Consider the following 13,801-nt stretch of genomic DNA (forward strand, 5'->3'; position numbering starts at 1 on the left):
ATTTCAGTTGAATTATCCAATAGTGGTTTCATTGGATGCAGAAAAGGCTTTTGATAGAGTGGAATGGAAGTTTCTGTTCAAAGTACTTGAGAAATTTAGTTTTGGTTCTTCATTTATTGGATTGATAAAGGCTTTATATAATAGCCCGAAGGCTAGAATTGCTGTTAATGGCCAAATTTCAGAATCTTTTAGTTTGACAAGATCTACTAGACAAGGATGTCCGTTGTCACCTGCTTTATTTGCTATAGTTATTGAACCTTTAGCACAATTAATACGTCAAAATGAAAATGTTAAAGGTATGAGAGTTCTGAATGAGGAATTTAAGATTAATTTATTTGCTGATGATGTTTTATTATATTTGGTGGATCCGGATACTTCTTTACCTGTAATTCAAGAATGTTTAGAAATTTATGGCCAATTATCTGGTTATAAAGTAAATTGGGCTAAAAGTGAAATTTTGCCAATTTGTAAAGATGATTATTCAGTGTATAAAAATATTACAAATTTGAAGTGGACTACACAAATTAAATATTTAGGAATTAATGTTAATACGAAATTTCAAGAATTATACTCAATTAATTATCTTCCTTTAACAAAAAGGATTAAATTAGATTTGATTAGGTGGAAGGATCTACCTTTGGGTTTACTAGGGAGGATTAATACCATAAAAATGAATATTTTTCTTAAAATACAATATCTGTTTCAATCAATTCCTTATTTTTTTTAAAAAAAGTTTCTTTAAGGACTTATATAAAGCGATCAGAGAATTCTTATGGAAGGGAAAATTTCCGAGAGTAGCAATGAGAAAATTGATGTGGGATTTTAAATTTGGAGGTTTAAGATTACTGAATTTTCAGCATTATTACGAAGCAGCTCAATTTAAATTTCTTAGTGCATTAATGAATATGGACGACCCACCTAGTTGGGTAAAGATAGAAATGGCGGTTATTTTAGAAAAATTTCCTCATGAGTTTTTGTTTTGATGGAATAAAAATTTACTAGAACTTACGATGTGCCAATATTGAAACATTTATTGAATTTATGGACAAGTAAACTTAAAAAATTGGGAGTTAAAAATATATATTCTGGAAGATTGCCATTATATAATAATCAACTTGTTCCTTTTACGGTCTCCAATGCCACTTTGAAACAATGGGAAAAGAAGGGAATAAAAAATTTATCTGATTGTTTTTCTGAGGGTTGTTTTTGATCCTTTGACGAATTACAAAGGAAATATGGTATTAGTAGAAATTCTATATTTGTATATTATCAATTAAGATCTTTTGTAAAACAGTTATGTGGTCGACATATGATTTTATTACCTGAATCTAGTTTTGAAGAATATGTACTTTCAATACCAAAAAAGGGATATATATCTGATTTGTATTGTATTTTACAAGAAATTGATAGTAAAAAAGACTGGGATAAAGATAAGTTGAAATGGGAAAAAGATTTAGGACATAAAATAGCTGAAGAAGCTTGGATGGAAATTTGTCAGATTAGTATTCGGAAATTAATTAACGCTAGACTAGCGATGATTAATTATAATTTTATTCATCAGCTATATTTAATGCCGGAGAAATTAAAAAAATTTGGTCTTAATAAGTTGGATTCTTGTTTTCGATGTGATCAGATGGCCAATACTTTTTTGCATACTGTTTGGCTTTGTGATCGATTGCACCAGTTTTGGAAAGGTATTCAATCTATTTTTTTCTTTGGCTTGGCTTCGCGGACGAATATTTATGGAGGGGGTAAAAAGTCCACGTCAGCTGCAGGCTCGTTTGTGGCTGACAAGTCCAATGCGGGACAGGCAGACACGGTTGCAGCGGTTGCAGGGGAAAATTGGTTGGTTGGGGTTGGGTGTTGGGTTTTTCCTCCTTTGCCTTTTGTCAGTGAGGTGGGCTCTGCGGTCTTCTTCAAAGGAGGTTGCTGCCCGCCAAACTGTGAGGCGCCAAGATGCACGGTTTGAGGCGATATCAGCCCACTGGCGGTGGTCAATGTGGCAGGCACCAAGAGATTTCTTTAGGCAGTCCTTGTACCTTTTCTTTGGTGCACCTCTGTCACGGTGGCCAGTGGAGAGCTCGCCATATAACACGATCTTGGGAAGGCGATGGTCCTCCATTCTGGAGACGTGACCCATCCAGCGCAGCTGGATCTTCAGCAGCGTGGACTCGATGCTGTCGACCTCTGCCATCTCGAGTACTTCGACGTTAGGGATGAAAGCGCTCCAATGGATGTTGAGGATGGAGCGGAGACAACGCTGGTGGAAGCGTTCTAGGAGCCGTAGGTGGTGCCGGTAGAGGACCCATGATTCGGAGCCGAACAGGAGTGTGGGTATGACAACGGCTCTGTATACGCTTATCTTTGTGAGGTTTTTCAGTTGGTTGTTTTTCCAGACTCTTTTGTGTAGTCTTCCAAAGGCGCTATTTGCCTTGGCGAGTCTGTTGTCTATCTCATTGTCGATCCTTGCATCTGATGAAATGGTGCAGCCGAGATAGGTAAACTGGTTGACCGTTTTGAGTTTTGTGTGCCTGATGGAGATGTGGGGGGGCTGGTAGTCATGGTGGGGAGCTGGCTGATGGAGGACCTCAGTTTTCTTCAGGCTGACTTCCAGGCCAAACATTTTGGCAGTTTCCGCAAAGCAGGATGTCAAGCGCTGAAGAGCTGGCTCTGAATGGGCAACTAAAGCGGCATCGTCTGCAAAGAGTAGTTCACGGAAAAGTTTCTCTTGTGTCTTGGTGTGAGCTTGCAGGCGCCTCAGATTGAAGAGACTGCCATCCGTGCGGTACCGGATGTAAACAGCGTCTTCATTGTTGGGGTCTTTCATGGCTTGGTTCAGCATCATGCTGAAGAAGATTGAAAAGAGGGTTGGTGCGAGAACACAGCCTTGCTTCACGCCATTGTTAATGGAGAAGGGTTCAGAGAGCTCATTGCTGTATCTGACCCGACCTTGTTGGTTTTCGTGCAGTTGGATAATCATGTTGAGGAACTTTGGGGGACATCCGATGCGCTCTAGTATTTGCCAAAGCCCTTTCCTGCTCACGGTGTCGAAGGCTTTGGTGAGGTCAACAAAGGTGATGTAGAGTCCTTTGTTTTGTTCTCTGCACTTTTCTTGGAGCTGTCTGATCTATTTTTAATAGTTTATATAATATCCATCTTGTATTAGATCCCGATATAATTTTATTAGGGAACATGCAATCATTCATTGATTTAGGTTTAGAGGATTATCAGATTTCCTTTATCTATTTAGCTTTAGTTGTGGCTAAGAAATGTATAGCACTTACTTGGAAAGATAAAAATATATTAACTTTAGATAAGTGGTATTTGGAGATGAAATTTTGTTTGACTATGGAAAGGATATCTTTTTCAATTCAGGATAAGATGTCTTTTTATAAGTTAAAGTGGACTCCGTTTGCTAATTATGTGCATTTAAGTTTGATTTAAATATATGTAGGTTTTATCGGGTCAGATACAGCAATGAGCTCTCTGAACCCTTCTCCATTAACAATGGCGTTAAGCAAGGCTGTGTTCTCGCACCAACCCTCTTTTCAATCTTCTTCAGCATGATGCTGAACCAAGCCATGAAAGACCCCAACAATGAAGACGCTGTTTACATCCGGTACCGCACGGATGGCAGTCTCTTCAATCTGAGGCGCCTGCAAGCTCACACCAAGACACAAGAGAAACTTGTGCGTGAACTACTCTTTGCAGACGATGCCGCTTTAGTTGCCCATTCAGAGCCAGCTCTTCAGCGCTTGACGTCCTGCTTTGCGGAAACTGCCAAAATGTTTGGCCTGGAAGTCAGCCTGAAGAAAACTGAGGTCCTCCATCAGCCAGCTCCCCACCATGATTACCAGCCCCCCCACATCTCCATCGGGCACACAAAACTCAAAACGGTCAACCAGTTTACCTATCTCGGCTGCACCATTTCATCAGATGCAAGGATCGACAATGAGATAGACAACAGACTCGCCAAGGCAAATAGCGCCTTTGGAAGACTACACAAAAGAGTCTGGAAAAACAACCAACTGAAAAACCTCACAAAGATAAGCGTATACAGAGCCGTTGTCATACCCACACTCCTGTTCGGCTCCGAATCATGGGTCCTCTACCGGCACCACCTACGGCTCCTAGAACGCTTCCACCAGCGTTGTCTCCGCTCCATCCTCAACATCCATTGGAGCGCTTACATCCCTAACGTCGAAGTACTCGAGATGGCAGAGGTCGACAGCATCGAGTCCACGCTGCTGAAGATCCAGCTGCGCTGGATGGGTCACGTCTCCAGAATGGAGGACCATCGCCTTCCCAAGATCGTGTTATATGGCGAGCTCTCCACTGGCCACCGTGACAGAGGTGCACCAAAGAAAAGGTACAAGGACTGCCTAAAGAAATCTCTTGGTGCCTGCCACATTGACCACCGCCAGTGGGCTGATATCGCCTCAAACCGTGCATCTTGGCGCCTCACAGTTTGGCGGGCAGCAACCTCCTTTGAAGAAGACCGCAGAGCCTACCTCACTTACAAAAGGCAAAGGAGGAAAAACCCAACACCCAACCCCAACCCACCAATTTTCCCCTGCAACCGCTGCAATCGTGTCTGCCTGTCCCGCATCGGACTTGTCAGCCACAAACGAGCCTGCAGCTGACGTGGACTTTTTACCCCCTCCATAAATCTTCGTCCGCGAAGCCAAGCCAAAGAAAGAGAAATATATGTTTAAGCGTGATATTTTAGTATTGATAAAAAAAATTTTTGTTGTTAGAATTTTTTTTAGGGTAAGTTTTATCTCTTTTTTTTGTAAGTGGGTATTTTTTTTCCATATATAATATTGTTAATTTCATTAACTCTTCACTCTTTATTTTGGGGGGGGGAGGGTTGGACTAATTTTAAGTTAGATTACTAATATTGTGTTACAATTAACGGGGGGGGGGGGTATTTTGTGTAGTTTTCTGATGTAATATTGTAATCATACCATTTTAATTTTTTTATATTTTTCTTTAAATGTAATTCTCTATTGTATTCATGTTATAAAATTTTTAATAAAGTCTTCAAAAAGCTGTTATGACAAGGTGGGTGGGAGAATAGAGAGCTCACCAATCCCCTGCCAGGCCCAGTTTCCTTTGGAGATTCCTTCTAAAATATTTTAAGTGGCAAATTTTATTTACATCATGATCCAGTCTTGTTTTTAGGAGATAGCATTCTATTAAAAATTTGCATGCCATGACCTTGCTGAGACATTTAGAAAATGCCATTTATTTCAATCTTCTACTTAGTAGCAAACACCAGAGGATGTGTGTACAAAGTGAAGGGAGGGAAGTTTAGGGGAGACATTAGGGGTAAGTTTTTTACACAGAGAGTTGTGGGAGCCTGGAATGCCTCACCAGGGGATGGTGGTGGAGGCTGGAAAATTGGGGGCAATTAAGAGACTCATAGACAGAGGGCAGGTTTAGCATGTGATTTTTTTTGGGGGGGTATATTTGGATCAGCACAACATCATAGGCTGAAGGGCCTATACTGGGCCGTAATGTTCTATGTTTATGCTTTAAATTATGGAGTGTTCTTGATGTAGAGATTGAGTCAAGAACCAGAAAAGCCTACTTTGCCTTTGGACAGCTGAAAGATTGGGTTTGGTAACAGAACATCAGGTTGGCCACCAAGTGCAAGGTGTACAGGGCTATTGTCATATCAGAATCACTTATGTCAGCTTGACCAACTGCAACAGTGTCACCTACATTCCCTGATGAAGATCATCTGGTGAGACAAGGTCTCCAATACCGAGGTCCTTTCTCAAGCTGGATTGCCAGCAGTTTCAACCTTTGGGATGTCAGCCCAACTGCACTGGGCAGGACGTTTTGTCAGAGTGCCCGAGAGAAGACTGCCCAAGGACATTTTGTATGGCCAACTGTCCTGTGGTACCTGAAAACGAGGAAACCAGTGACCACAGTACAAGGATGTTCTGTACGGGAGCCTCAAGAAAGCTGACATTGGTTCATCAACATGGGAGGATCTGGCTCAAGATCGCTCGCAGCGGAAGGACACCATCAGAAAAGGTGTGGGCGCTGCTGAGAACAACCTCAAAAGAGGCAACAGATTAAAGGCTTCTGCCCCGGTGCCCATCTTCACCAGCCAAGTATGTGGCAAGCAGAGCCTGTCAAGGATCAGCCTGCACAGCCACTCCAGGAAGCACATATTAAGCCCCACAAACTGACTGAAAGGAACCATTGACGTCCTACGGGATGGAGAGCTAGAAGTTAAGTGAATCAAGAAAACTTGGCCTCTTCCAAGGAGAGCTGGCTAAGAAGTTAACAGTAGAAGCTATTCCTGATAAAGTGTCAGTGGCTCTGCATGCCATATTGTTTAAGCCTTTAAAAGAATCAGTTTTGTCATGTAATAGTAGACAACATGTAATATTACCCAAAATTGCCTTCTGTCTGCCATAAGGTGGACGCCATGAGTGCCGCATGGCACTGCTTACTGTACGAGAGAAAGAGAACCCCTTCAGAGACACTGAGTCACAAATAGGTCAGACTGGGTTCAGGCAACAGACTTCCTTCTGAAGGACCTCAATGAGCCAGCTAGGAGTTCAGCCGAAACTTATAATTTAAAATAAAAATTTTAACTTACTGCAGCCCAGTAACAGGCCCTTCTGCCCCACGAGCTACCCCAAATGACCTACAACCCCCTTAAATTTTGAAGGGTGGGAGGAAACCCACGGGGAGAACTTGGTTGTGGTAAGTTACTGCTGTAGGAAGGAGGTTAGAGCCACGAATGAAGGAGAAATTACCCTCAGCCTGGGATGTAATGGGCTGTGGGGTATCCATTGCTTGTACATTTTTCTCAAGCCAGGCACCAAGCCCACAAAGATCAATTCCCTGGCTGATCCTGTGCAGAATGACCCCTGGAAATTATCTGACCTGAAATCAGGTGCATGCACTGCTTGCGGTGCTGACCTCCAAGCTAATTGGAACTTACTCTGGGAACTTCCGGGATCCAATGAAATCCTTGTACACAAACGTGCTGGAGAAACTTAGCAGGTCACACTGTATCCATAGGAAGTAAAGGGTCACCAATGTTTTGGGCCTGGGCCCTTCGTCAGGTATGAAACGTTGGTGACCCTTTACTTCCTATGGATGCCGTGTGACCTGATGAGTTTCTCCGGCACGTTTGTGCATTGGACCCGACCCCCCCCCCCCATCATCTGCAGACGTCCTTGTTTAACTCCAATGGGAACTCATTGCCAGAGGGATTGAGTTTAGGAGCAGAGAGGTTCTGCTGCAACTGTACAAGGTCCTCGTGAGGCCACATCTGGAGAACTACGAGCAGTTCTGGTCTCCATACTTGAGGAAAGCTGTACTGGGTTTGGAAGCGATGCAGAGGGGGTTCACCAGGTCGATTCCAGGGATGAGGGAGTTGGCCTAGGAGAAGAGATTGAGTCACCTGGGACTGGACTTGCTGGAATTCAGAAGAATGAAAAGAGATCTTGTAGAAACATTTACAATTATGAAAGGCATAGATCAGATAGAGGCAGGTAAGTTGGTCCCATTAGTGGGGGGGGACCAGAACGAGGGGACATGGCCTCAAGATCCAGGGGAGTAGATTTAGGATGGAGATGAGGAGGAACTGCTTTTCCCAGAAGGGGGTGAACCTGTGGAATTCATTGCCATTGAAGCAGTTGAGGCGACCTCAGTAAATGTATTTAAGACAAGTTTGGATAGATTTTTACACAGTAGGGGAATGAAGAGATATGGGGAAAAGGTCATTGAATGGTGGAGCAGGCTCGACGGGCCGGATGGCCAACTCCTGCCTCCTGCTCCTGTTTCTGATGTTTTTACGTTCCTGATTCTGAATCCTTTCAACTCCGTTTGTGGACCAAAGGAGGACAAAAGGATTAATCAAGAGAGCAAAAATAAATTACGAAAGTAAGCTTGCGGCAAATATAAAAACCGACTGCAAAAGCTTTTATAAATATGTCAAGAGGAAAAGATTGGTGAAATCCAGAGTAGGTCCCTTGCAGTCGGAATCAGGGGAATATATAATGGGGAATAAGGAAATGGCAGACCAATTAAATTCTTACTTTAGTTCTGTTTTTACAAGAGAGGATACAAATAACCTCCCAAGGATATTGGGAAACATAGAGCCAAATGCAAGGGAGGAACTGAAAGAAATCAGTATCTCTAAGGACATGGTCTTGGGGAAATTGATGGGATTGAAGGCAGATAAATCCCAAAGGCCTGATAATCTACATCCTAGGGTACTTAAGGAAGTGGCCATTCAGATAGCAGATGCTTTAAGAATTATTTTCCAGAACTCGCCAGACTCAGGATCAGTACCCATGGATTGGAGGGTAGCTAATGTTACCCCACTATTTAAAAAGGCGGGTAGAGAAAAAGCGGGGAATTATAGGCCGGTGAGCCTTACATCAGTAGTGGGCAAAATGATGGAATCCATTATTAAGGATGTAATAGCGGAGCATATGACTAGCAGAGAAGGGATCGGATGGAGTCAACATGGATTTACAAAAGGTAAATCGTGCTTGACAAATCTATTGGAATTCTTTGAGATGGTGACAGGTAAAATAGATGGGGGAGAGCCAGTGGATGTGGTGTACCTGGACTTCCAAAAGGCCTTCGATAAGGTCCCGCATAAACGACTGGCTTCCAAAATCAAGGCTCATGGGATTGGGGGAAAAGTATTGATGTGGATTGAGAACTGGCTGGCAGGTAGAAGACAGAGAGTTGGGATAAATGGCTCGTTTTCTGAGTGGCAGGTGGTGACCAGTGGGGTGCCACAGGGATCTGTACTGGGACCCCAGCTGTTCACAATTTACATTAATGATCTGGATGAGGGGATTGGATGTAATATCTCCAAATTTGCAGATGACACTAAGCTAGGAGGGGTTGTGTGCACGGAAGAGGGGGTCAGGAAGCTCCAGTGTGATTTGGATAAATTGAGGGACTGGGCAGATACATGGCAAATGCACTACAATGTGGATCAATGTGAGGTTATCCACTTTGGTAATACAAACCAGAGGGCAGATTACTATTTGAATGGCAATAGATTAAGAGATGGGGAAGTGCAGAGAGACCTAGGGGTACTTATACACCAGTCTCTGAAGGCGAGCATGCAGGTACAGCAGGCGGTTAAAAAGGCAAATGGTATGTGGTCTTCATATCAAGAGGGTTTGAGTATAGGAACAAGGATACCTTACTGCAGCTGTACAGGGCCTTGGTGAGACCCCACCTGGAGTATAGTGTGCAGTTTTGGTCACCTTATCTAAGGAAGGATGTTCTTGCAATGGAGGGAGTGCAGAGGCGATTCACCAGGCTGATACCTGGAATGGAAGGAATGACTTATGAGGAAAGATTGTGCAATTTGGGATTGTACTCGCTGGAGTTTAGAACATTGCGAGGGGATCTCATAGAGACATATAAAATTCTGGCAGGACTGGACAGAATGGATGCAGATGGGATGTTTCCAAGGATGGGAAAATCCAGAACCCGGGGCCATGGTTTGAGGATAATAGGCAAACCATTTAGGACCGAGATGAGGAGGAATTTCTTTACCCAGAGGGTGGTGAATCTGTGGAATTCATTGCCACAGAGGGCAGTAGAGGCAGGTTCATTAAATATATTTGAGGGAATTAGATATATTTCTTCAGTATAAGGTTATTAAAGGTTACGGAGAGAAGGCGGGGGCGGGGTACTGAACGTTAAGATCAGCCATGATCTCATTGAATGGCGGAGCAGGCTCGAAGGGTCGAATGACCTACTCCTGCTCCTATCTTCTATGTTTCTATGGAACTATGTTGTTCATGACCCTGTCGGTACCTCAGGTTGCTCTCTTGTACAGGGATGGAGGGGAAATGGCTTCCCCAAGGAGATTTGGAGAGGAGGGGAAGGGGCAACAGCAATAAGAACAAAAGTAGTTCATTGACATCATTATTCATCACAGAACTACTGACCGTTGGCTCAAGATCTGACAAAAAGGTTTTGGTGCTCCTTGGGAAAATAGATTACCACCTGATTAAATGGCAGCGCAGACTCGATGGGCTGAATGGCCTATTTCTCCTCCTATGTCTTATGGTCTGATGGTATCACATACAACCCTGAGATTGAAATCTCATTGAAATATTTTGAACGTTGAAAGGCTTGGACAGAGTTGACGTAGAAAGGTTGTTTCCCCCCGGTGGGAGAGTCCAGGACAAGAGGGTACAACTTCAGGATTGTAGGGTCTTCGCTTAGAACATAAATGCGGAGGGATTTCTTCATCCAGAGGGCGGTGAATCTGTGGAATTTATTGCCACGGACGGTTGTGGAGGCCGGGTCATTGGGTGTATTTAAGGCAGAGATTGGTAGGTTCTTGATTAGCCAGGGCATCACTGGTTATGGGAAGACGGCCGGGTAGTGGGGCTGAGTGGGTAAATGGATCAGCTCGTGATTAAATGGTAGGGCAGACTCGATGGGCTGAATGGCCTACTTCTCCTGTGTCTGACGATTATAAAACAAACCTGTGCCAAATTGGAACGTAATGAGGAAAAGCTTTGCAGGGCCAGCTTCCTCTGTCTGTCTGTGGTAACGTATCATCCAGTCACGAGAATGCCAGATTCTAGCAACCATTTCAAGGAATTTCAGGCCTCTGGATATTTTGAGTTTTGTGTTTGAAGCTGAATGAAATATTGGCAGGCTTGTTTGTACTGTACTCCTTGTGAGCAACTGTGCTCTGTAGTGGATAGAATTCTCCATGGTGGAGATCATCTGCCATGAGTGATTAAGTATTCATGCGTCTTATTTACATTAAAGGCACCTCAGCCAGCAACAAGAGCCTTTGACTAGTTGCGTGAACATAGATGCACTTGAAAGGCTGCAGACGCTTGTGATTGAAGTAAAAACGCAGTAAACGCTGGAGGAACTCAGTAGGTCTTGCAGCATCCACGGAAGATATATTACCGACATTTCGGGCCTGAGCCTTTCAAGGTGTGAGCAAAAAGCAGGCAGGTGCCTAACTAAAATGTTGGGGGGGAAGGAGGGAGGAAGGGGGAGGAGTACAGGCCAAAAGCCATTGGGGGACATAGATAGGAGGGCGGGAGAGGAAAGGTGAGAATTGATCAGGGGAGGGGGCTGAGGAGTAGGGAAAGAAAGAGAGGGATGAAGCTGGAGGAAAGGAGGGGTGGGGAAAGGAAGAGACGGAGGTGGGGAGTGTGGGTTTCTAACGAATGATGTAGAAGTTGATGTTAATGCCATCCAGTTGGAGGGTGCCCAGATGGAAGATGACAGCTTCTTCCCACTGGCAGTGAGAATGCTGAACGACCAAAGGAACTGCTCACACTGGCCCTCCGAGACTCTCATTTTTTTTGTCTGTGTGTGTGTTATGTCTGGCTTTGCACTGAGGACTGGAGAGCGCTGTTTTGTCAGGTTGGACAATAACCTTGACTGTAAGGCATGTGATGTACCTGTACTGTACGTGGATGATCACTCCTACCTCTCTGACAAAGGGTCCTAGACCAGAACTGTAGACTGTTTCTCTCTGCACAGTTGCTGCCCGACCTGCTGAGTGTTTCTAGAATTTTCTGCGCTGGTTTCAGATTTCCTGCATCTGCACTGTTTCCCTTTTCAGTAACAGGAGCTTCGAGATTCCATGAGTGTATAGTTTGAGTTCCTTTATATATAATCTGTGATTTCTTACAATCAATCTATCCTACTTTGTTTGAGGGACTGAGCAGCCCATGAGCCTCCTGGCCTCACCTCATCTCTTTTTTTCACACAGAGTTGGCGGGGGGGGGGGGGGGCTGGAATGCAGTGCCAGGGGTGGTGGGGGTGGCTGAAACATTAGGGGTGTTTAAGACACTCTTAAACAAGCACATGGATGAAAGATTTCTGATTTCAGATTTATTGTCAGAGGACATACCTGACATCACATACAGCCCTGGGGCTCTTTTTCCCATGGGCCAGGCAGAATTACCACTTAACAGTAGTGCAAAAAATCAACTGTGCTCAATGTACTCATGTAAACAAATAAAGAAATGTTAACAAACTGACTGTGCAATACAGAGAGGAAAACAACCCAATAAAGTGCCAATTAGAGTCCTTAAATGAGTCCCTGATTGAGTTAGTTTTTGAGGAGTCTGATGGTGGAGGGGGAGCAGCTCTTCTTGAACCTGGTGGGGTGAGTCTTGTGGCACCTACACCTCTTTCTTGTATGCAGTGGCAAGAACAGAGTGTGCTGGGCGGCGGGGATCCCTGACGATCGGTGCTGCTCTCCGACGGCAGTGTTGCCTGTAGATGTTCTCGATGCTGGGGTTTTGCCTGTGATGTCCTGGGCTTTGTTGACTACCTTTTGGAGGGTTTTGCACTCAGGGATATTGGTGTCCCCCATACTGGACCGTGATGCAGCCGGTCAGCACCCTTTCCACCACACACCTCTAGAAATTTGCCAGAGCTTCCGATGTCGTACCAAACCTCCGCAAACTCCTAAGATAGAAAAATTGAGTTTTGTGAGATAGAGAGGGTTTAATATACTTTTGGGTCTATATCAGTTAGCAGAAAATGGTGGACAGAAGGGCCTGTACTATGCTGTAATGTTCCATGTTCCAGAAAATGAGATCATGTTTGATACACATGGCCACTGGTAATACTCCCAAGGATGTTGTGTTAATAGCAAAATACGTTGGTCGTTTTTTAGTCTTAATGGTTAGTGTACTGCTGAGTGCAATGCTACTGCAGCGCCAGTGACCTGGGTTCACCCCATGACCTGCGTGGGTTTCATCCGGGTGCTCCCGTTTTCTTTCACTGTTCCAAAATGTACGGGGGGGTGGGGGGGGGGGGTTTCTTCCCACCCTTCAAAAATGTGTAGGTTAATTGGGTGTAAATGTCTGGCACGGGCCTGTGGGCTGGAAGGGCCTATTGCTGTATGATGTATGTATGACACGGCCTGAGATGAGATGAACAATGTTCCCTCTGATTTTTGAGTCATCGGTGTGTGCAAAAAACCTTATGTTGTGCAAATCGCTTTTTGTCTTCCTGTGACAAAAGTCTGTGCACACTGGTTGCTTGTGCAAATGTAAACATGAGGCTGGTTCAGGATAATTTTGGCACAGCCAATCTCTCATGGTGAATGAAACTGTATTGACGCGTTTTAATGTAACACACGTATGATTGCATTCTACAAAGTACTATTATTAATTACTACGTTATTTTAGGTCACTGACCTTTGGGGCACATTAATTTCCTTTGTGCACTGGTTGCAACTCTAAGCGCACAGCTTAGAGGGAACAGCGGTGATGAACAGTGATATTATCATGAGTTAGACTAATTCATGCTGAGGCGCTGGTGAGTGATAAACTGGTGGAATGATGCAAGAAAGTTTGAGTTTTGGAAATTTGTTTTTCTTTTAGTCCAGTCCGTAACTGTGTTTTGCCCACGTCGTGGTTCAGCAATTGGCACGAGGCGCGAATAAATATGATTTCATTGGGCCTCCCTGCAATTTACTTCTGCCGTAAGGGCAATTTTCTGATAAATTGGCATGTCATTTTCCCAAAGTGTACACTCCAAGCTCTCCCCAAGTGGCATGAATTTTAATATCTGCCGAGTTGGGGTGAAATGAGTGCAGATTGAGAAGATCCAGCCCTGCCTCAATTTTTTAAATTCTCACCCTCGTTCTTCACCCTGAAGCTCAATAGCTCTCTCTTTCTGGCCATCCATGTATTCCCAGATTTGATTGCTTCACCATGGACTCAAACAAGGATTTCCCAAGGGGCCCTCAAGTTCAGAATCTTATTTTCTACATTTGCCTCTGTATTTTTACCGTGAA

General features: G+C 44.1%; 1 protein-coding gene across 3 annotated transcripts in view; it reads left to right on the top strand.

Annotated features, from left to right (window-relative positions):
* The window catches only part of LOC138746980 (acid-sensing ion channel 1-like), a 656,759-nt gene that overhangs the window by 539,999 nt on the left and 102,959 nt on the right, over positions 1-13,801 (top strand). The window lies entirely within an intron of this gene.

Source organism: Narcine bancroftii, chromosome 12, assembly GCF_036971445.1.
Source record: "Narcine bancroftii isolate sNarBan1 chromosome 12, sNarBan1.hap1, whole genome shotgun sequence".
Classification (NCBI taxonomy): Eukaryota; Metazoa; Chordata; class Chondrichthyes; order Torpediniformes; family Narcinidae; genus Narcine; species Narcine bancroftii.